The sequence below is a fragment of the Choristoneura fumiferana genome, chromosome 6, assembly GCF_025370935.1.
Source record: "Choristoneura fumiferana chromosome 6, NRCan_CFum_1, whole genome shotgun sequence".
Taxonomy (NCBI): domain Eukaryota; kingdom Metazoa; phylum Arthropoda; class Insecta; order Lepidoptera; family Tortricidae; genus Choristoneura; species Choristoneura fumiferana.
In genome coordinates, this window is record NC_133477.1 from 20,827,363 (window position 1) to 20,849,117 (window position 21,755).

A 21,755-nucleotide genomic window follows, 5' to 3' on the forward strand; every position below is an offset into this window, starting at 1 on the left:
CAACCAATTTTCTTTGCTATTTGAACTTTGAACAACACATTCAAAGTGAAAAGTAGAGTTTTTAACGCGAGACTAAACAACCATAATGCCACTCGAACACGTAACGTGTCACTATGGTTTGCTTTAGTCCCTTGTTGAACAATCTACTATTTTTAATTGGCAGTATGCCATAGATAGTTAATAAAATAAATAAAACCCAATGAAACAAAAGACAATCTCTTTGCTGGCCTTGGCCATACAATGACTATACAATGACTTATTTGGCGTTCTATGATCACGCAGATAAGGACGACATTTCCTTGGATGTCTGAGAAAAGTATTATTACACGTTAGAAAATATTTCACCGAATACACCAAACAGTATAACACAGATTACGAATCGGTAAACAAAGTTATTATTTATTAATTTCAAAGATTCCAGACGAAGACCCTTAGAAATACATCGACCGTTTTACTCGTATGTTTGTATGTGAATTCTCAGAACATCCTAATTTGATTTATATCCAGCTATCACCAAATACTAGTACTTCTCAGAATCCAGGATCAGATCACGTTTATCCGTGTTTAATTACAAAATATGTTTATTTACTTTGAAGAAAGTTGTTGCTTAAGCAAATTTAAGAATAATAGAGAGGAAACCCTCGTCCGTATTACTCACTCGTTTGTTCCGCAGATTGAGAGGCCTCTCTTTCACTAAAGAGGGCAATAACTGCAATATTTTTAGGGATCTGTACCTCGAAAAGATAAAACGGAACCCTTATAGGATCACTTTGTTGTCCTTCTGTAAAACCCCCCTTTTCTGAGGAATGTATGGAGGTATCAAGATGTAATTAATACCTATTAATTACACAGGTTTGTGCCCTTTTCAAGTGGTGAAAAGAATCTTTCTAAGTGAACGCAATGAAAATATACAGTCGTTGAAATAGTAGATTGTACAAAAAGAGCATAAAACGAGTCATTTTACCCGAGGCGATCATATAGCCACCTGACCCGAGCCGGTACGCCGGTGGATAGACACGTCGAGAGAAAAATGGGCTTAATGCTCAAGTATTACACTCTGCTTTTCACTTCGATTGAGAGGAAGTTAAATAGGAACTGGAACAGTGGAAACAATTGTTCACTAGGTAATACCTTTTATTTTTCATGCAAAATGCGGAAGTTTGTAAGTCTGTTTGTTTGTTTGTTATTTCATCACGTCTAAACCACTGAACCAATTTAGATGAAATTCGGTGTAAAGATAGTTTGAGTCCCGGAGAAGGACACAGGATAGTTTTTATCCCGGAAAATTGCACAGTTCCCGCGGGATAGCGATAAACGAATTCTGCGCGGACGGAGTCGCGGGTAACGGCTAGAATAATTATAAATTTTTAGATTTATTGTTTTACTTGATTGATTTTTTAGTTTTAGTTTCATATAAATTAAAAATGATTAAAAAATGTGTTGAAACTTTTTGTTTGTGGCTGTTGACACCTGGTCTTAGACGAAGATTTTACTTTATGCACTAGAGTATAAAAAAAAACATTTTATGTCGCCTAGATCCAGCATACAAAGTTTACGAGCATGACAAGTAAAAAGGTATCTTCATACAAAATGCTGTAATCGAAAAACCTATCTATGTATAGTACACTTAATGGTTGTCTTAGAAACTTGAAATTTGGTATGAAACTAGCGCTTGTTTTCTCATTGACTAATTTATTGAATCAGGCGTTACTTTTGCGGAGGTCCATATATGAACTACCTAAAAGAATTTCTTTGCTCATCCGCGACCTTCGCTAAAGTTCGCTAATTCTCATTAACTATCTACGTTAGTTAGAACGAAATTAAAGCTTGAACACTTGTTAAATTGCAGATGCCACACCTATGTAGAATGAAGGCTCTTAAATTGAGTTTATCCACTCAGAATATTACCAAAGCTATTAAGCACATTAGTTCGCGGGGGCAGTCGAGTTTTATACGGCACAGTTCTATCATTTTTGGCGTGGTTTTTATATCTTAAAAGACTTAAGAGTATACTGAATAAAAAACATTAAATTTAAAAAATCAAAAAACCCGACTGCCTTAAAAACTAAAAGGAAGAAAATACCTAAGTCTAGTGGTCTAGAACTCTGTCAAGAAGCTCATTTAAGGTTCAACAGTCGGGACCCATTACCAAGATTTTTTGAGCTGGTTACGATTTCAATGTGTCCCGACTGTTGAACCTTAAATTAGCTTCTTGACAGAGTTCTAGACCACTAGACTTATTTTCTTCCTTTAAGTTTTTAAGGCAGTCGGGTTTTTGATTTTTTAAATTTAATGTTTCCTATCTTATACTTTTTGATATTTCTGTGAAAATAGTAGATTAAAAGTATTATAACCCTTATATATTTAGAATGGGCTAATTATTAGCTTTCATTTAATTCCCATATTGTTACAATACAAAATTTTTTTTTTTATTCCTTCGCCATATTTTTTTCGCAGACGCCATATTGAAATATTATATACCCTATGTCACTCCGACAGTTATGACGAATCCAATGATACCTCATATGTTACAATCCGTCCAGCCGCTTAGGCTGCAGCGAGGACCAAAGAAATGGACATACATACTTATATATACACACATATTTACATACATACATACATACGCTCGAAAAACATAACCCTCCTTCGGGCAGTCGGGTAAAAACAGCTTTGCCCGAAACGCTCGTCAGTCATAGTTACTTTGGTTCACGCGGCAAATAATTATTTAACCTGATTCTTGTCTGAATTATTCAAACTAATTAGAAACGCTTGGATTTTGCGTAAACAACCGCAATTCAACCAATGCATATTTAATGTCGTACTCCTTAAATTTTGCGTGGCGACTGAGACATCTCTTTTGGCAGTCTGGCCAGATAAAAATAAATAAAACCAAAAAAATTGTTAAAAGTTTTAAAATATTGTTATTACCTATTTTTTTTAAATAATAATAATAATAATAGAATTTTTATTCACCATCACAAACCAAAAATACAATACAAGACAGATAACATTATGAAGTGAGGCAAAATGGACAAGAGACTCAGCGAGGTCGCTGGTTTACGTTGATTTTATACGGAAACCTACTAGGTGTTGCTCGCGACTCCGTCTGAGAAGCATTCCTTTATCGCTATCCCGCGGGAACCATACAATTTTCTGGGATATAAATTATATCCTTCCCAAAGGCTCAAACTATCTCCACCCTAAATGCCATCTTAATTGGTTAGTTGGAGAAAAAACAGAGAGACAGAATTTTGCATCATTTATTGAATCAGTTGTTACTTTAGGGAGGTCCATATCGATGAACTAAAACAATTACTTTGCTCACCCGCGACCTTATGACATCTGGTAGCATGATGTACGGTTGTGTTTCTCTATAGATGAGCTCTGGTTGAGTTCGATTCGTGTGTGTTCTTGGGTGTTATCAAGAGCAGAATTGATTCCGAGAGTTTAAAAATAATCCCCAAAAAAATATCAGTTTTGCGACGTTTTTTCATACGATCAGTATGGGCGGGACAAAACTGACTTTTTAAACGATCGGAATCGATTGTGCTCTTGATTCTGAGTAGGGGAAAACCATATTTTTTTGCCATAATAACCATAAAACCATATTTGGAAAACGCCCTCTTACAGTGTGGAGGTGGAGGAACTGCATGAACACGCATATCTTGCATAAACGTAGCTATCATAAGGTTGCGGGTGAGCAAAGTAATTGTTTTGGTTCATTTATAATACTCGTATTGAAAGGTGTGGTAGATAGGAACAGGGGCAAAGGCCTCCGTATCAAATTACTTCTAATTTTTGACGGAAAATATTGCGGTCTTTAAAGTTTGAAACAAGAAAATATTCGTGTCCGAAATTTTTATCTTCAATACAATACAATACAATTACTCTTTATTGCTCACCAACACATAGCAAGCAGTACAGAAAACCAATTCAGACCTTGATGTCTTCCGTCGCCGGGTTTTAACTTTAAAATAGAATCATATACTTTATTGAACCAGGCGTTACTTTGCGGAGGTCTATATCAATGAACTAAAACAATAACTTTGCTCACCCGCGACCTTAAAGGTCGCCACTAGTCGCCAGTGAGCAAAGTTATTGTTTTAGTTCACTAACATCGAATAGTGTAAATGACTTGTAACAAATGCCCAAAAAAGCTGAAAACTCCGTAGAAATCCTGCCGCTGGTTAACCCCGCGCATGCTGTCTTCTTTGCTTTCCCGTCACGCGGCAATGCCGCGCGGCAATCGCGGCAATAAGCGTTAATTAAACGCGGTCGCGACGCGCTGCGGCGATCGCAGTACTCGCTAGAGAAAGGTGCACGTTTTAAACCAACCTCGAATAAAATAGGGTTAGCATCCAAGTGCTGGACTGGACACTGTCCATAGAAGGGTGTCATCTATGCCTGTGAAATACTGGGACATCAAAATTACAAAATTTTAAGTTGCTCCCACGGTACTAAGTGCACATGCCATGCAAGACAGCAAACTACGCGATCGATTACTGTGTGCTTTCATTTAGGAAACCCAGCCTCCACTTTCATATAAATCAAGAATTGGCCTGATAAAACAATTTTTATTTTAATGTAGCCATTCAAAGTCCCATTACTGGGCAAAGACTCTTATTCACCACTCGCATTTGCCAATCGATTTAAAACTTGTTTCATGTGCACAAAGAAGTGAACAGAATTCCGCATGTGACCCTAAATATAAATCGTTTGAGTTGACATTAAAATATTTTATCCACGTCATTGACAAATAAATCCGTTTCGAAAGCAAGTGAACTGTTAAACGTACGGTAAAATCCAGCGGTTAATAATTATACGGTTCATACACGAGCGAACCGAATGGATTAATAACTTGTTTTCATTGAAATAAGTTTGTTTACAGTTTCGTATCGAAAATACAAACTGAGACATGGATGCACAGAAAAACCAGAAAAAGAGACCAGCGCTGGGAATCGAACCCAGGTCCTCAGCAATCCGTGCTGCGTGCTTTAACCCCTACACCACCGCTGGCCAGGAATCTAGACACGAATTTTTCCTATGCATACATATCTCAGGTTGCTTATTTCTACTATACGCTACTTATGCAGCAGCACTAGCGACATCTATGTTCCGTTCTCATCGAGAGGTCTATGTATAATATATATAAGGAACACAAAAAAAATATGTGATAATAGAGTCCCAAAATTTTAACCGCTAAAATAGAGACCTAAAATTAAGTTCGGGTTATTTTTTATGCAACAGTAATAAAATCGCATTGTAATTTTTGTGTATCTCACAAGTTACCCCTGGTGTTGCAGATGTTTATGGGCGGGGGTGATCTCTTACCATTAAGAGACCCACTTGCTCGTTTTCCATCCAGTCGAATAAAAAAAAAGGTTTTTGTGAAATCTTGAGATTTCAATTCAATTGCTAGGGCCGAACCGAACCAAATATTTTTGGTAATTCATGTTCAATAGGTTAGGTTAGGTTAGTATTGCCTCAAGGCGCGAAGCGCCTCTACCGAGCGGAATAGGAGCTCCGCGATGCGGAGCTCCGTCGACCGACACGTGAAAGTTCATACATATTGTATTCATATTCTCTGTACTTCGATATTTTGGACTTCGATATTTATATCTTTCAATGTCACTTTTGCAGATAAATATATTTTCGATATATTGGACGTAGGTTATCTAACCATTCGACAATATAAACTTTCAATATTTTTCTTTTCGATATTTCGATACATTCGATATTTTAATTTTCGATATTTTGAACATCGACATTTTACCCGTAGGTATTTTAACTTTCGATATTCAAATATGTAACCAGTAATAGGTAATTATATACACGTATGTAGAGTGGGCCAAATTTTGTGCCGCTGAGTATATATTTATTTTATTTACATTGCCGTATCAATTACAATACTAGATATAACTTAGCAGTTTATTCGTTGCACCAGAGTCAGTCACACCAACTGTGATGCTCCAATGCTCATATTTATCCTGCGGCCTCGGTCCCTGCTGCTAATTATTCTTAGGAGCCAGACCGCCGCGGAGACGCCCGAAGATTGGATGCGGCAACGTGTTGGAGGAAACGTTCGTGCTTTGAATATTAGACTGAAGCACAGAGTATAACACAGAGTGAAGAACTTAATGAATGAGGTGCAGCTCAAATATGTGTGTATGATGTTACCATGCTGCCGCTGCTGCAGCAGTTGGGCCTCGTAGCATCTACTAATGAGGGCTATCGTTTTTTGGCTCACTAGATGGCGCACTGTTGCGTGAGGTTTTTAAGTATGGCTTTCAAAGTCTGTTATTACGGGCGTTTTTGCCATATTTAATTTCAGATATTGCAAAATATTCACAAAATTATTCCAATTATAAATAAACCCGCGTAGCTCACCCAAAAACTATGAGATTTGACATTTCGGAGACCTCACGCTACACTAGCGCCTCTAGTGGAGAATTCATACGCGATAGCCCTCATAAATTCTAATGAATCTTGAAATTTGACGCGGATCTTACGAGGCTAGAGAGCCGTAAATTGTGGCTAGGTGCGATTCCGAATGCGCCGTTGTCAAAGCATCACCAAGTGAGTGACATTTCTATTATGAATTGTTTGGATACGTAGCCGGCTACGTGGCTATGGCGTCCCGGTGAGGCAGAGCTATTACGGAATCAAAAATAACACGTTGTATAGGTAGTGCCACAAGATTTGAAGTAATGATTACACATACAAATACATGAAGAACGGATTTCATAAAAGGAGAATGAATGAACTTAATGAGTGAATGTCATAATCCCACTGTCATTAATGACAATTATGTTCTTGCGGCGTGACAAAGTCTGGTGGTACTACCTATACTTGTATAGTGCCGCATCTTCAGCTCTGTAGACCTAAATTCTAAATTAAATATAATGATCCGGATAACTCACGTCTTAAATCGAATAATAATAATAAATATGAGTGAGTCTCACGGTAGTTTCATGTTCTAAATTCTAAATTATGAGAAATGGAAGGCACTGTTCGCAGGCAGGCAAATACAAAGTTCTCTCTTCACCACTACAACTTTGCTCCGTCTCGTAGTTTGTCGTTAACCTTTTTTTTTTTTTATTCGACTGGATGGCAAACGAGCAAGTGGTCTCCTGATGGTAAGAGATCACCATCGCACATAAACATCTGCAACGCCAGGGGTATTGCAGATGCGTTGCCAACCTAGAGGCCTAAGATGGAATACCTCAGGTGCCAGTAATTTCACCGGCTGTCTTACTCTCCACGCCGAAACACAACAGTAAACACACACACCTTAAACATATTAAGACGTTCACTTCTTTATGAAATGCTAACTTTGATTAGTTTTAATTTCATCAGCTCGGCTTGATCCTATAAGGGTTCCAATTCGTCTTTCGAGGTATGGAACCCTAAAAACATATTTACATTCGCCTAATACTAGGATAGCGGCCCTAGTCAAATAACTGGCACTTGAAGGTTATTCCAACTAAGTTCTAGGCTGGCTACACATCTGTAATAGTACATTAACGCGGTTGCCAAGCTTCGACAACCTTTTACAAGCACAAGCGTGTGAACGGGGGTGTTTGGTTTGGCTTGCGTGAGCTTGCAAAAGCTGGTCGCCGATCCGGGTCAGTGTGGGTTTATGAGCACAGATCAAAGGAAGCTTGCGACCAGCGCTTCGTGACGTTACGCGTTGGCAATAAAAATGTGTACAGCCAAACACAAGAGCCGAAGCAATTTCGAGGTCCACGTCTGTCATGTTTGCCTGTACAGAATACAACGGGCTTACAAGCATGTAAATAGCATTCAAGCGTTTGTATTGGCTTGTAGCTTGTAGACGTTTGCCACGTCTCGGCAAGCGTGTAAATGTAGCATTACCTTCTGGTGTTACAGGTGTTCATAAGTGGCGTTGCTGAGTAGGTAACTAGCTCTGCTTACCCTATTTCATAAGCCACCTCCCGTAGACGACCCAATTACTTTGCAAAACAAACAAGCATAAGCCCCATTTATTTAAAGCATTTGTTAACGTCAATTTGTCTGCGATCTTAGCAAAACCGGCAAGAGTCGCCGTGCCAACAGATAGCCGCGGATTTAATTTTAGGGTTCCTTTATTATTTTATTATATTACCGTCTACTATACAAGGACACACAGGTTCCATGTCTCATATTCATAGTCCGTTATTGGTAATATCATTATTACATGTATTTTTTTTATGGAATAGGGGGAAACGAGTAAACAGATTGCCCGATGGTAAGCGACTACCGTCGTCCATGAAACCTGCAACACCAGAAGAATCATTCATTTTATCATCATCATCATCGATCATTTTGTTGGTTTTCATCGACGTTGCACTAAAAACAACCGTGCCGATTTCCATGACTCTAAACTTTCTTCCAAATTCGTCTTAGTGTAAGCACGAAATATTGACTCGATTTTAATGAAAACTTGCACTTTAAAGTTGAATATTTTGCAAACAAATCACTGAATCGAAAAATCTTAATGGTAAACCCCTAATGGTTTTAAAATACCTATCTATCGATACCCCTCACTACAAGATTGGATGAGAAAAAAAAACACCCCCACTTTACGTTTATGGGAGGTACTCTAAAAATTTTTTTTTTGAATTTGTATTGTACCATTTTGTCGGCATAGTTCTATTCTTTTTTTGAAGTTTTTGTTCTACCATTTTGTCGGCATAGTTTATATATATATCCGTGCAAAATTACAGCTTTCTAGCATTGATAGTCCCTGAGCAAAGCCGCAGACGGACTGACAGACAGACATGGCGAAACTATAAGGGTTCCGTTTTGGCCATTTTGGCTATGGAACCCTAAAACATTACTCGCTACATATCCTCGCACATTATCGGTGATAAACCAGCTTAAACCTACAGCTTTGCTCATGTGAACCATTAGTTGGATTTAAATTTCGAGATTTTACAAAATTCCTTTGGGAACTCCCAAAAATTACATAAGCACAGACTTCCGCATTTATAAGAAGGAATATTATGTACGGAACTCCTCCTCGTTATATCATTTACTTTTTACGGTTTCCCTCGTTAGGGCGGGTTTGCGGCGGATTCAAAATTTATGTTGCTTAAATGATTATTTACCTTTTTTCCGTATCGCTACCCGTGTTGAGACGTAAAATATGGTGCTAGAACTAGTAACAACGTACACACACCATTGTTGCTCACACTCACACGGTCTTGGGTTTAATAATTATCATGGGCGTCGCCAGGGGGGGGGGCAGGGAGGGGCAGCTGGGGGACCAATTTTCGAATTTAGACTGATGACAATCACGGAAAAAGTACAGCACTCTCATGTCATATAATACATCTGTCTCTTTCATTTTGGTCGTAACATCATTGACATGTCATTTGTTTATGCCAGCCTCTCGCTCCTTATACTTTTTACCGACTTCAAAAAGAGAAGGTTCTCAATTCAATTGTGTTTCACGTCATTTATGAATAGATTTTACACATTCTTTTGTTTAATGGATAAGTTATACTCTAAGGGGTGGTGGTGGCTTTATTCAAGATTGTAGAAGTCAGTTTTATTAACTTTCAATTTAATAGTTTTACTTCAAACCATACAAGGTTTTCTCGCGGTGTTACTTGTAGATCGGTCCTATAGCTCCAATTTATACCCCCTGAAATATTTGATAATAACATGACTGGATTAAATTATTAATATCGACTTACGTCTATAACATTTTTTTAAGAGGTGGAAAACGAGAAATGATCAGCACTGCTCATGAGTACCAACTACTCAAGGTGAGTCATTGGTCCGTTGCCAGCCCTTTAAGAAAGTATAAGTCCTTTTGTTGAAAGCCCCAATGTCATAGTTATAATCATAATTTCAAAAGTTTGTTTTTATATTTTATTTCCTAGATATCGTGTATAGGATTAACAAACACCGGATGCCGGTCCAGCGACAAATTTATACATATCAGCGGATTTATGTAGTCAGACTTGTTTACCAAATTTTGATATTTTACAGATCAGGATTATTATGTAATTAAACATGTTCAGCAACTTTTTAAAAATAATGTACGTCGATTTTTGGTATTCCCAAATGTCTACAGAGATTTGTACAACAGCCTGTTACATAATGTACCTTTATAGTGTGCAGGTGTTTTGAAAATTTGGATGTGTTCATGGACTTTCGTTGCTGACTGTACGTCGAAACCGAAACTCAAATGAATTCACCAATTCCAATAAATACTTACAATTCATACTTTTCTCATTTTCCATATTAACTTGCCCCCTCCCCCCTGGGCCATCGACTGGGGACGCCCTTGATAATTATCAGTTTTTATTAAGGCGAAAACGAGCAAGAAAGTCACCTGATGGGAAGTAATTTCCGAAATTACCGATTCTAATTGTTTGTGAAATCTACATGAAAAGAAAAACCATTTTTTTTCATTTTATAACTCGAAAACACTCGTTTTCCCAGAGACAAATCCAAGCGATTGTTAGCGAAGCCCCTCACCGAAATAAAGCTATAACATAACAATTACGAGAAATAACAAAATACAAATATTTACTGCTGCTATATAATGACAGTTCACTATCTTTTTGTATTTAAAAACTTATAACATTGCAGTTTAATTCAATCTATTTTTATTTAGTTACGTGAAGTTAGGTGGTTCATTTATTTATTTATTTTATTTATTCATATATTCGTACATCGTTCCGTGAGTCACAGACGGTTCTGGCGGAAAATCAGCGCTGCAGGCGTTTAACGCCTCAGCATAATGCTGAGTCAGCGACCGTTTCGCTTTTGTCCCCACAAAATTGTGTATTATGTTACTATTTTCATGTGTGTTTTATGTATTTTGTTTGATTTACTTGTGTGTAATTGTGCAAATTTTATTGTATTTGTGTGATTTCCGTATTAGTGAAATGTCTTTCAGTGTAATTGCTTGGCTCTATCTATCATAGATAGTTTAACTTTTTTGCAGTCCCATAAAGCTTGGAGCTTGGAGCTAGCAGACAGACAGTCTCCACGGTGGAGATAAAAAACCCAATCTTGATATAATCCCGGGCTAAGCACGCTGCTGTCGTAAAGTTCTGATAAGTACAGCTTTTACGATGCCCTGCGACGGAGCTAGTTGAGCGGCATAGACATATATACACTTAATAGGCTCTTTTTGAGCCTAATTAGGTGGCTAAGTGTATTTATCTTTAAAGAAATCAATACTACTATATACTATTAATACTGTGGAAGTAGGTAATCGTATTATTTTTGTTTTTTTATTTATATGTATTGTTTATTAATATTTTTTTATTTGTGTGTATATATATGTCATACTAATTGTTGTTTATTAAGTGTTTTTATTTATATGTTATATACCTATTCCTTTCTTCTCACTGTGACTGTTCGCCTATCTTTAAGTTTTCCTTTCCTGTTTAGGTTAGCTTGAAAAGATCCCTTTTAGGGATAAGTTCGCCTTTGTACTCTTTTGTTTTGTTGTTTTCTTTTTGTATTATTTTTCTGTTTTATGTACAATAAAGTATTTACATACATACTTTTTTGACTGCGCTTTTTTGGATTCTGTATCTCAAGGGCGATAATGTTAAACAATATTCGTGTCGTATTCAGCGACCCGTCTGCCCGTCCGTCACAGAGCTGTATCGTATCCCAAGAATCTGAATCTCCTAGATATACAGCTGAAATGTATACAATAATGATCTATTTCTCTTGTCGCTGCAACTAAAAATAATCAAAATAAAACGGAAAATTAACTGGTTTAAGCTAACAATATGTAATAGAGATGCCACACTGGGTATATTTTACTGAGAACATTTGATTTTTAAGAAAGGTACGGCGGTTTATAGCGTATATTTAGACATAAAATTCTTTATTTGTCACTTTTTAGTGATTCGTAGCCAAAGTACATCTCACAGCGATCCCATTAAGCCCAAACACGGCTTAGTTACGTTGTTTTGTAACAGAGTTCCGTTGCCTACCTTCCGGCTTCAGCATCAGATTAGTCCGAAAGAGTCATTAACTTAAAGCTTCTTCTTAGTCGCTTATCTAGGTATATTAATCATGATCGTTTACAGTCGAGCGAACATTACTTAGCTTTGACGAGTTCCATTGGTCATCTACGGTCTTCTTCATCAGGTCCAGTTTACCAAATGATACTTTCTGAATGTAAATGCTTATCTTAATGCTAAAAATGCCAAAATCGCCATAGGTGTGACTATGATTTTGAGGTTTGCCCTCGATTTCCCTAGGATTCCATCATCAGATCTTGACTTGGTGATAATGGAACCACCTCAGAAGAGTATTATTTTGAATAAAAAAGAATTTTGAAAATCGGTCCACAATTGACTGAGTAATCAGTGAACATACATAAATAAAAAAAATACAAACATTGGAACATAGAACCTCCTCCTTTTTTGAAACCGGTTAAAAATATGAAGTCGAACCCTTGGTACGCGAATCCGACTCACAATTGGCCAGTTCTATTTGGTCTGAGATTCCACCTAACCTCCAACCTGTACTATCGCAATGCCTACAAATACTTATTTCCTTACCAAGTGCATCTACAACTACAAGTCTAGTGTATATTTGTACGTACAAGGCAAAGTGGGCTCATTTTGTCTCAGGAATTTTGGTGACAGATTTGAAGGGTTGGTTTTGATGATGGGAAAATGTAGAGCAAAGAATTTTATCTACTTTCGTAGACGTTTTACTATGGAATTGTCAATTGATTCACTATGGAGAAACTATGCGTGAGATTTCGACGATCGGTTCCCTTACTCCGATATACCTTCAAAGCGAGAGGACGTGGGAGTATCTTTGGAATATACCCTGCAAGTGCAAATTAGCTTCAACGAGATTCTTAAGAGTTCATCAAGCGAGTTACTAGATTGTTTTAAACAACTTACTAGAATTAGTTAACTCAACGATCTAGTCTTCATAGACGAGCTACAATATACTTGAATGTCTGGAATTAATGGATGAGATACAGTTGAATTGCTTTATAAATGCAGAAGTTTGTATGTGTCTACGTGCTTGCGTGTTTGTCCCTTTAGTACACACTTTAGCATGAAAATAACTGGAGATGTGCGAATGAAATTTGTTATGCCGATAGATAGAAGTCTGGAATACTTAATACATAACAACTTTGTGTCCCGATATTACCACGGGATGCATGTAATACTCCAAAATTTCAATTGCTGACTTTAGAGAAATGAAACACACATTCAGACATTCTGTGTGTGAATTTCTCAATTCGCCGTGAGCCCGCGTGAGAACTACGGCCAAAGCCCTCTCATTCTGAGTGGTGGCCTGTGCCCACCAGCGGGACGTTTATAAACCGGAGATGACATTGGTTTAGCCTATTGTCGTTCGCCAAATTATATTATATACGAGTACATATATCTATCAGAATCTTAGTCAATTGATAGTATAATCCGGAGTCCTAATTAGTGTCCACTAATGACCAATAATAGCCCTGATTGGGCCATCAATAACCCTAGACATAATAACATTAGTATGTTACCGCTAAGTTTCAAACTAAACTTAATAATTTGATTATCTTCTATTTGTTCGTCAATAACTGAAGGATGCCCTTAATAAATTTCAATTAAAAACAAATGTGCACATTTCCTCAGACTACATTTTGTATGTATCTATCGTTTAAAAACAGTTTACTTGCAAAAATGTTGGCATCACCTAAATTACCTTTTTCAATGAGAAATTTAGTTTAGTTTAGTTTATTTATTCAATTACATTATATAAATACATTAAGCCAGATTATATAAGAATTTATGCTGAGATCGTCAAAATTTGTAAAAATAAGCAAATATAAAAAAAACGATCAATAAAATACAATGTCAAAATAAATTAAATTCGACCTCAAGGGGGAGTTGTCAAGAAATCAAATTATTAATTATGTCAATGAAAAGTAGAACTAAAACTATAAATAAATGGTATCTCAAATAGGGAAAAAAATTACTTAAAACATATTTACAAATATTCAAATAATGTCAAGAAAAGATTATTTCCGAAAACTCACTTACAAAATACAGAGGGTAATCCATCAAAAGGCTTTTCACCCGGCGACCGAATGCCTCAGCAGCAGCAGCAGGTAGCAGTTGTATTTGGACATTATTTTCAAATAATAAATCTATTACGTGCTAAATAATCTTCCTATTTGTCTATTGATGACTTTAAACAAACATTTCTTAAATATTTAAATTTCGTAAATCTCACAAATAGATTTAGATAAAATTTGTTATATGTTGGGATTTTCAGGGGAAAACAATCTATAGCTCGGTCTTATCTTCGAGAAAACTGTTTCAGATTTTTGTCCGACCAAAGCCCGGTTGGTCGCGTGCTGTATGTATTTGATTACGAGTACAGTCAAGTGCAAAAATAAGTATCTATTCGAACCACTCAAAAATATGTTACTACTGCCTTATTGCGTCAAAATAAGAGTCTGCGGTACTTTTTTTGAAACTTTGAATAAGTTGATATTTTTACACTTGATACATTTATTAACTGTCAAACATTGTTGAAAATAAAGAGGTTACCAGAATTGTCAATGATATCTTCATTTTGGCAATTTAACTTGAAAATGTCACTACCAGAGTGGTCACTACTAAATAAAAAAAATGGCGGGAACATGATGTAACATAAACTGTCACAAATATCGTGATATCGATATCCATACTAATATATAAATTTATGCGAAAGTGAGTCCGTCCGTGACCTCTTCACGCTTAAACCGCTGAACCGATTTAGATGAGATTTGGTATGAAGGTAGCTTGAGACCCTGGGACATAGGATAGTTTTATTCCAGATAATTCCATAATTCCCGTGGGTTAGCTATAAACGAATTCTTCGTAGACGTAGTTGACACAAAAGCTACAGAACCAATTATTTTTAACACTAAGATGTACGAAAATTATATTTATCACTTAAATGAATTACTCGTAATTATTATTAGGTGTCAGTAAGTTATAAGTAGGGCCCGGAATTTTGCGTGCGGCTATTGACAGAGTGTAGGGAGAGAGCACCGCTTTTTATCGATATCGACAACTGTTAATTAAGTTAAAGCTTTAATACATAATTGTAAATATATTTTTGCTTGGAATGTTATTATATAATACTTTATATTGGCTAGGGTAAGAGCTGAAGGAATACAAAATAATATTTTCTTTTATTTGATCAAAGGGTAGGCAAACAAGCTACCTAACGTTAAGTGGTCTCAGAGCGATCTTTTCTCAAGTTATAAAATATAAAGGTATTCGCAATTATAGTGATTTCAATAAAGCAATTTAAACGAATTAAACTTTCCGATATTTTGAACTTTTTTTTTTCTATCATTGACCGCTGAAAATACGTATCATCGGAAAGTCTGAGGTATTATATAACAAAAACAAAAATTAAAAAAAAATATCGATTTGTCGATAACATCGATAAAAAGCGGTGCTCTCTCCTTGCAATATGTCAATATAGCCGCACGCAAAATTTCGGGCCCTAGTTATAAGGTAGTAATAAACACCCACGCATCAAGCAAGATAATAATATTATAGTGCGATAATATTAGATACTCTTTACTCCCACGCACATGTACATGAATGAAAAGTACTAGAGATTTACCAAGTATATCAACTAAGTAAGTGCTTCGTTAGTTCTCAAGATAATTCAAGAAAATGCAAATTAACTTGACAGTTCTGTTGTCTTCTGTAATAGCGTTTTAAGGTTTGGAAACTGCCAATTAGCTTATAAACATTAGTGAACTAAAACAATTACTTTGCTTATTGCGGGTAAGCAAAGTAATTGTTTTAGCTCATTGGTATGGACCTCCGCAAAGTAAAGCCTGATTCAATAAATTATAAGTATTTTTTAATTCAGTTATTAAGTTATGATTGGTTTTTTGGAGTCTTTCTTTATTTTTTATTTCAACTCCAAATTTGTTACTTTTACGGGTATCCCGTGAAACCATATCGAAAATATAAACTGAGACATGGAAGCACAGAAAAACTAGAAAAAGAGACCAGCACTGGGAATCGAACCCAGGTCCTCAGCAATCCGTGCTGCGTGCTATAGCCCCTACACCACCGCTGGACAGGAATCTAAACACGATTTTTTCCTATGCATACATATACATCCCTGTACTTTTATTTTTATTATTTTTTGTATTATTTTCTCTTTAATTGTATAATAATATAGTTTTTAAGTATTTTATTTGTAATTATATTATTATGAAGAAATGACTTTCTGCCAAGTTTCTTGCGGCGCATTCTTCTTGGCAATGATGGTCTTTCCGAAAGCGCTGGTAGTTTAAAAAATGACGTGTAAAAGTGCCCATTGCGGCCTATTTACTGAATAAATCATTTGAATTTTGAATTTGAATTTGAATCATATCTCAGGTTGCTTATTTCTACTACGCTACTTAAGCAGCAGCACTAGCGACATCTATGTTCCACTCTCATCGAGAGACGTCTCTTTTTGGTCTCTTTTTCTGGTTTTTCTGTGCATCCATGTCTCAGTTTGTATTTTCGATATGGTTCAGTTATTAAGGTCCTAAATTTTAGGAAAAACAATGTCATCTTGGGTTGATATTAGTTTACTCTTAAGTTAGAAAATATTTTTGCTTTCTTCATAAATGTCATTAAATATTTATTAATTTTGTCCATTTGAATCAAGTTATCTTATATAACTAATTATATTCTTAAAAATAATTAATTATTGTATAATTATTTATTCAATTATTTTGGGGATATCGGCAACGGATTAAATTTTCTTTGTAAGGGTTTTATTATGCCTCGACTAGGCTTATTATTAATTTATATTCATTTAAATTAAAATGTATTTTCTTTCTTTACTTTATTTAATACCGGGCTAAATCGTAGCTCTTTGTTCTAGTAAGTACTAAAGTATTAACTAACTAACTTTCGTTTAATAATTCACGAGTACCTACTACAATTTGCAGATCAATTCTTTATGAAATTATAGACAATGCTAAAAAAAAAACAATCAATAATCATAATTAGATTTTTTTTGTTTAGTGTATTTAGTAAATTTGTTAGAACACTTTTTAATTTAAAATTAAACAGTCTCTAAAACAGAGTAACACATAACCTTAATCTCGCCGCGCAACCCGCATAATAAGTTAAAGATAACCCGTGTCCAAATTAAAACCTCCATTTTTACGTCGGTTAATAACAGACGCGTTGGTCGTAAACTGTGATCATTAAGACCGCCACAGCCAGTATTAAATAATTATAACAGATATTGCCAGCTGTTAATCCAGTTCTTTCCGGTTATTACTCGATATTGCTGGCGCAAACTGGCTTCAGCTGGTTGCGGACGAGTATATTACAGGGATAAATACTCGGCAAACTTTGGCGATCGATCTTATGTAATGAGATTTGAAAGTTCAGAATCAATAAAGAACTTTTGGGATATGAGAAATTAGTTTCGAGTTTTAATACCTACTTTATTTATTACATTTGATTTGGTCTGTTCAAAGGGTTATACGATTATCAATTCATGTGTGGATGTCTTTCTCTTTAGTTTCATTTTATCCCATGTAACAGTTCAGCTTTCGCAATTACCTATAAGACGCCATTTTGTTTCGATGCTGGCTTGGCGTCGTCTTCACTAAGGCGTAGCTCCTTTAAACCGTTCTATATTAGTCATCCATATAATTTAACATCTTCCTCTTGCTATCTTCTTTCATCATCATCATCATAGCCTATATACAGGCCTTCTCTCAGAATGAGAGGGCTTGGTTCATAGTTCTCACGCGTGCCCAGTGCGGCTTGAGAACTTCGTCCACATCATTGATTTGCTTTCTTATTCCGGTGGGACCGTGGGGGCGTTTTTGCACGCTATTTAAGAGCTTTTTAAACAGGGTATGATTTTATTGAACACGTAATAAATACATTTTTGGTGACCAAGACTCATTTATTTTAAATGATGACATAACAGTTTAGCTCGACGTGTGACGTAATGATCCGTTATTTAAAGCAAATGACCTTGATTTAGCGGAACTGAATTGGAATTTACGACCAAGTTTTGCCATTATGAAATTGTAAAACTTGACAATATCCTAGTTTTGAGGAAACTGTAAAAATACTCAAAAATACTAAGTAAAAAGTATACTAGTACTGGTGACTAGACTAGCTGGCATTAACACGCCCGGTTTTTAATGAAAGAAGGATTTTTGTCTCCGCAACGTCGCTAGAATTAATCCCTTGAATAAAAAACCGATCCGGCCGGGGTGACTTTTTAAATCCGTTATTTACAAAGAATTTAATAACTGCTTTAATGATGGATTTATTTCGACTTAAACGAAAGATATTAAGGGTTTCAAGTTTCAATTATATTACCGTTCACTATCTTTTATATTTTATTGAAAGTTGTTTACAAGTAGCTCTTTACAAGTTTATCTTCTATTGGATGATTTAAAAGGTGTAAGGGGTTAGTATGAACAGTAATAAAAAACACTTTAAAGGGAGTAGGTAACCTTTAGCTTCTGTCTAAATAGGTCACCATTCAGTCAGAATAAAAGGTTTTAGTTTTCAAGCGAATTTAATGTGGATTGAGTACTGTGTAGCTATGCTGAAAATTGGGCTTCAACCAAAATCTCATACAACGCAATACAAATTATTGTACAAAAAAGTCTGCCATTTTTCAAGGATGGTGCTGTAAACAAGGACAGCGCATTCATGTCAAAATTTATTACGAAATTTTATCTCCGAAATCCTCGCCACCCCAAAAATTTAAGTCGTAAGGGTAATATTCTGTACAGAATTTGGCAAGCAATGTGTCCTCGACGTTTTGGAATCCATTTGTCAAGTTCGCTCGTCGAGTTCTCCAATATGAAGATATCTTATCACCGCCATTCCCTGCTCTCGAATGGGCACAGGTAGCACGCGTCAGTAAGTTCACTGAAAATAGAATGCAATTATTTGTTTTTTATTAGGGTTCCGTAGCCAAATGGCAAAAACGGAACCCTTATAGTTTCGCCATGTCTGTCTGTCTGTCCGTCCGCGGCTTAGCTCAGGGACTATCAATGCTAGAAAGCTGTAATTTTGCACGAATATATGTGTAAACTATGCCGACAAAATGGTACAATAAAAACATTTTTTTTAGAGTACCTTCCATAGACGTAAAGTGGGGGCGATTTTTTTTCTCATCTAACCTTGTAGTGTTGGGTATAGGTCTTTTAAAACCATTAGGGGGTTGCTAAAACGATTTTTCGATTTAGTGATTTGTTTACAAAATAGTCAACTTTAAATTGAAAATTTTCATTAAAATCGAGCGTCCCCCCCTCTAAAATCTAAACCGGTAGGTGGAAAAAATTTAAAAATTCAGGATGGTGGTAAGTATATCAAACATACAAGGAAAACTATAACGGTTAAATTTTCTTGAGAATTATTAGTAGTTTAAGAGCCTAAGGTATAAAATATACGTAAACTACGTATATGTACAAATACGAAATCCTTAGAAAAGTATTACTTAATTTTTTCGTAATGGCTACGGAACCCTATTGTGTCAGACACGCTCTTGGCCGGTTTTTTTAAAAGAATGTTGGCGCAACTAAATCTAAGGTTGCTCTTAAAACAAAAAGTTGACGCCACTATGGGCGTATGCATTCGAGTGAAATCATGCTCGATTCGTGTTCGATTTAAACGAATTGTTTATTAGCGATACGGTTGCTTAACGAAGTCTCAGGTTTTTAAAAGAGGCTAGGATCGAGCAGGGAATGCGGGTTATTAGCCATTATAGTCTCGGCTGGAATAGCAATTGCTGGCTTCGTATTAGTTAAACGGACTCGCAAGCTCGTCCGTTTAATACTCATACTCAGCCAGCAATTGCCTACTTCCAGGCCACGACAATAATCTACTATTGATCCAAATTGTTGTGACTTGTCGTATCGTGGGAGGATATTTATGTTAGACGCGGAAGGTTACAACGTCAAGTGCGTTTTCTGCTCACCATGGTGGCAGTGGGCTCTCTGTCAAGTATATGCGTTTTCTGCTGGACATGGTGGCAGTGGGCTCTCTATCAAGTATATGCGTTTTCTGCTGAACATGGTGGCAGTGGGCTCTCTATCAAGTATATGCGTTTTCTGCTGGACATGGTGGCAGTGGGCTCTCTATCAAGTATATGCGTTTTCTGCTGAACATGGTGGCAGTGGGCTGTCAAGTATATGCGTTTTCTGCTGAATATGGTGGCAGTGGCTGTCAAGTATATGCGTTTTCTGCTGACATGGTGGCAGTGGGCTCTCTATCAAGTATATGCGTTTTCTGCTGGACATGGTGGCAGTGGGCTCTCTATCAAGTATATGCGTTTTCTGCTGAACATGGTGGCAGTGGGCTCTGTCAAGTATATGCGTTTTCTGCTGAACATGGTGGCAGTACTCTCTGTCAAGTATTTGCGTTTTCTGCTGAATATGGTGGCAGTGGGTCTGTCAAGTATATGCGTTTTCTGCTGAACATGGTGGCAGTGGGCTCTCTATCAAGTATATGCGTTTTCTGCTCACCATGGTGGCAGTGGGCTCTCTATCAAGTATATGCGTTTTCTGCTGAACATGGTGGCACTATCAAGTATATGCGTTTTCTGCTCACCATGGTGGCAGTGGGCTCTCTATCAAGTATATGCGTTTTCTTCTCACCATGGTGGCAGTGGACTCTCTGTCAAGTATATTATGCGTTGTCTCGGATTTGCCGGCATGAGGGAGCCAATAATGTAATCAATCGAGTGAGCGCCGCGCGGCTGCGACGGGCAATCACGCGGCGAGCGCGCGCGTTCCCACAACACGACGCGACACGACTTGCCGTCGCTGAATAACGTCGCACATATCGTTGAATATGTGAGCAATTAGTGAGACTCCCTGTCTCTGAAGCGGCAATTACACTATATAAGTCGTTTGACGCATGATGCATGTAGCACAGCAAATGTGTGTAAACAACACGTTCGTTGGCCTAAGTAGTTTGAAAAAAAAAGGTGAACGACTCAAGTCAGTGTAATCGCCGCTTTAGGTGAAATATTCCCAAATGTTACACTGACTGTTTAATTTCCCAACTCACGATTTTATCTGGAACTTTTTCGGAACTTTCATAAAAAAAAAACCGAACCTTAGGTACTGTGTTAGTTACAAAATTGAGATTTGGGAAATAAAACAATTTGGCAAATTTCTGCAAAAGGGCAGGATACCTTTGACGATATAGCAATTGGACGATCACCAAGCAATAATCCAACAATAACAGTTTTTATATATCACAGAAAAATGTTTACTAATTACATTAACATTCTACTTGAAGTGTTTGGCACGAGATGTTGTACGCTGGGTTAACATTGAACATTACATAGTCAAAGAACATTACCTTTAAATTCCAATATTTCGCAAACTTCCATAAAAAACATTGCACAAAAAAACTCTGCGCCGATTTCCACGTCTCTGATCCTAGCCGTTCAAATTTTTAAATTTTAATCTGATACCGAGGGAATTTCAGGAGCAAAAGTAGCTATCATCATCAGCTGGAAGACGTCCACTGCTGAACAAAGGCCTCCCCCCCTTAGCACACGCAGCGAACGACAACTCGTCACATGCATCGACCGATTGCCAGCAACTCCCACGATATCGCCAGTCCATCTAGTGGGAGACCGCCAAAGCTTCGTCATCCGGTTTGTGGTCGCCACTCGAGGACGTTTCTCCCCCAACGGTTATCTATTCTTCAAGCGATGTGGTCCAGCCGTTGCCACTTCAAATAGCATAT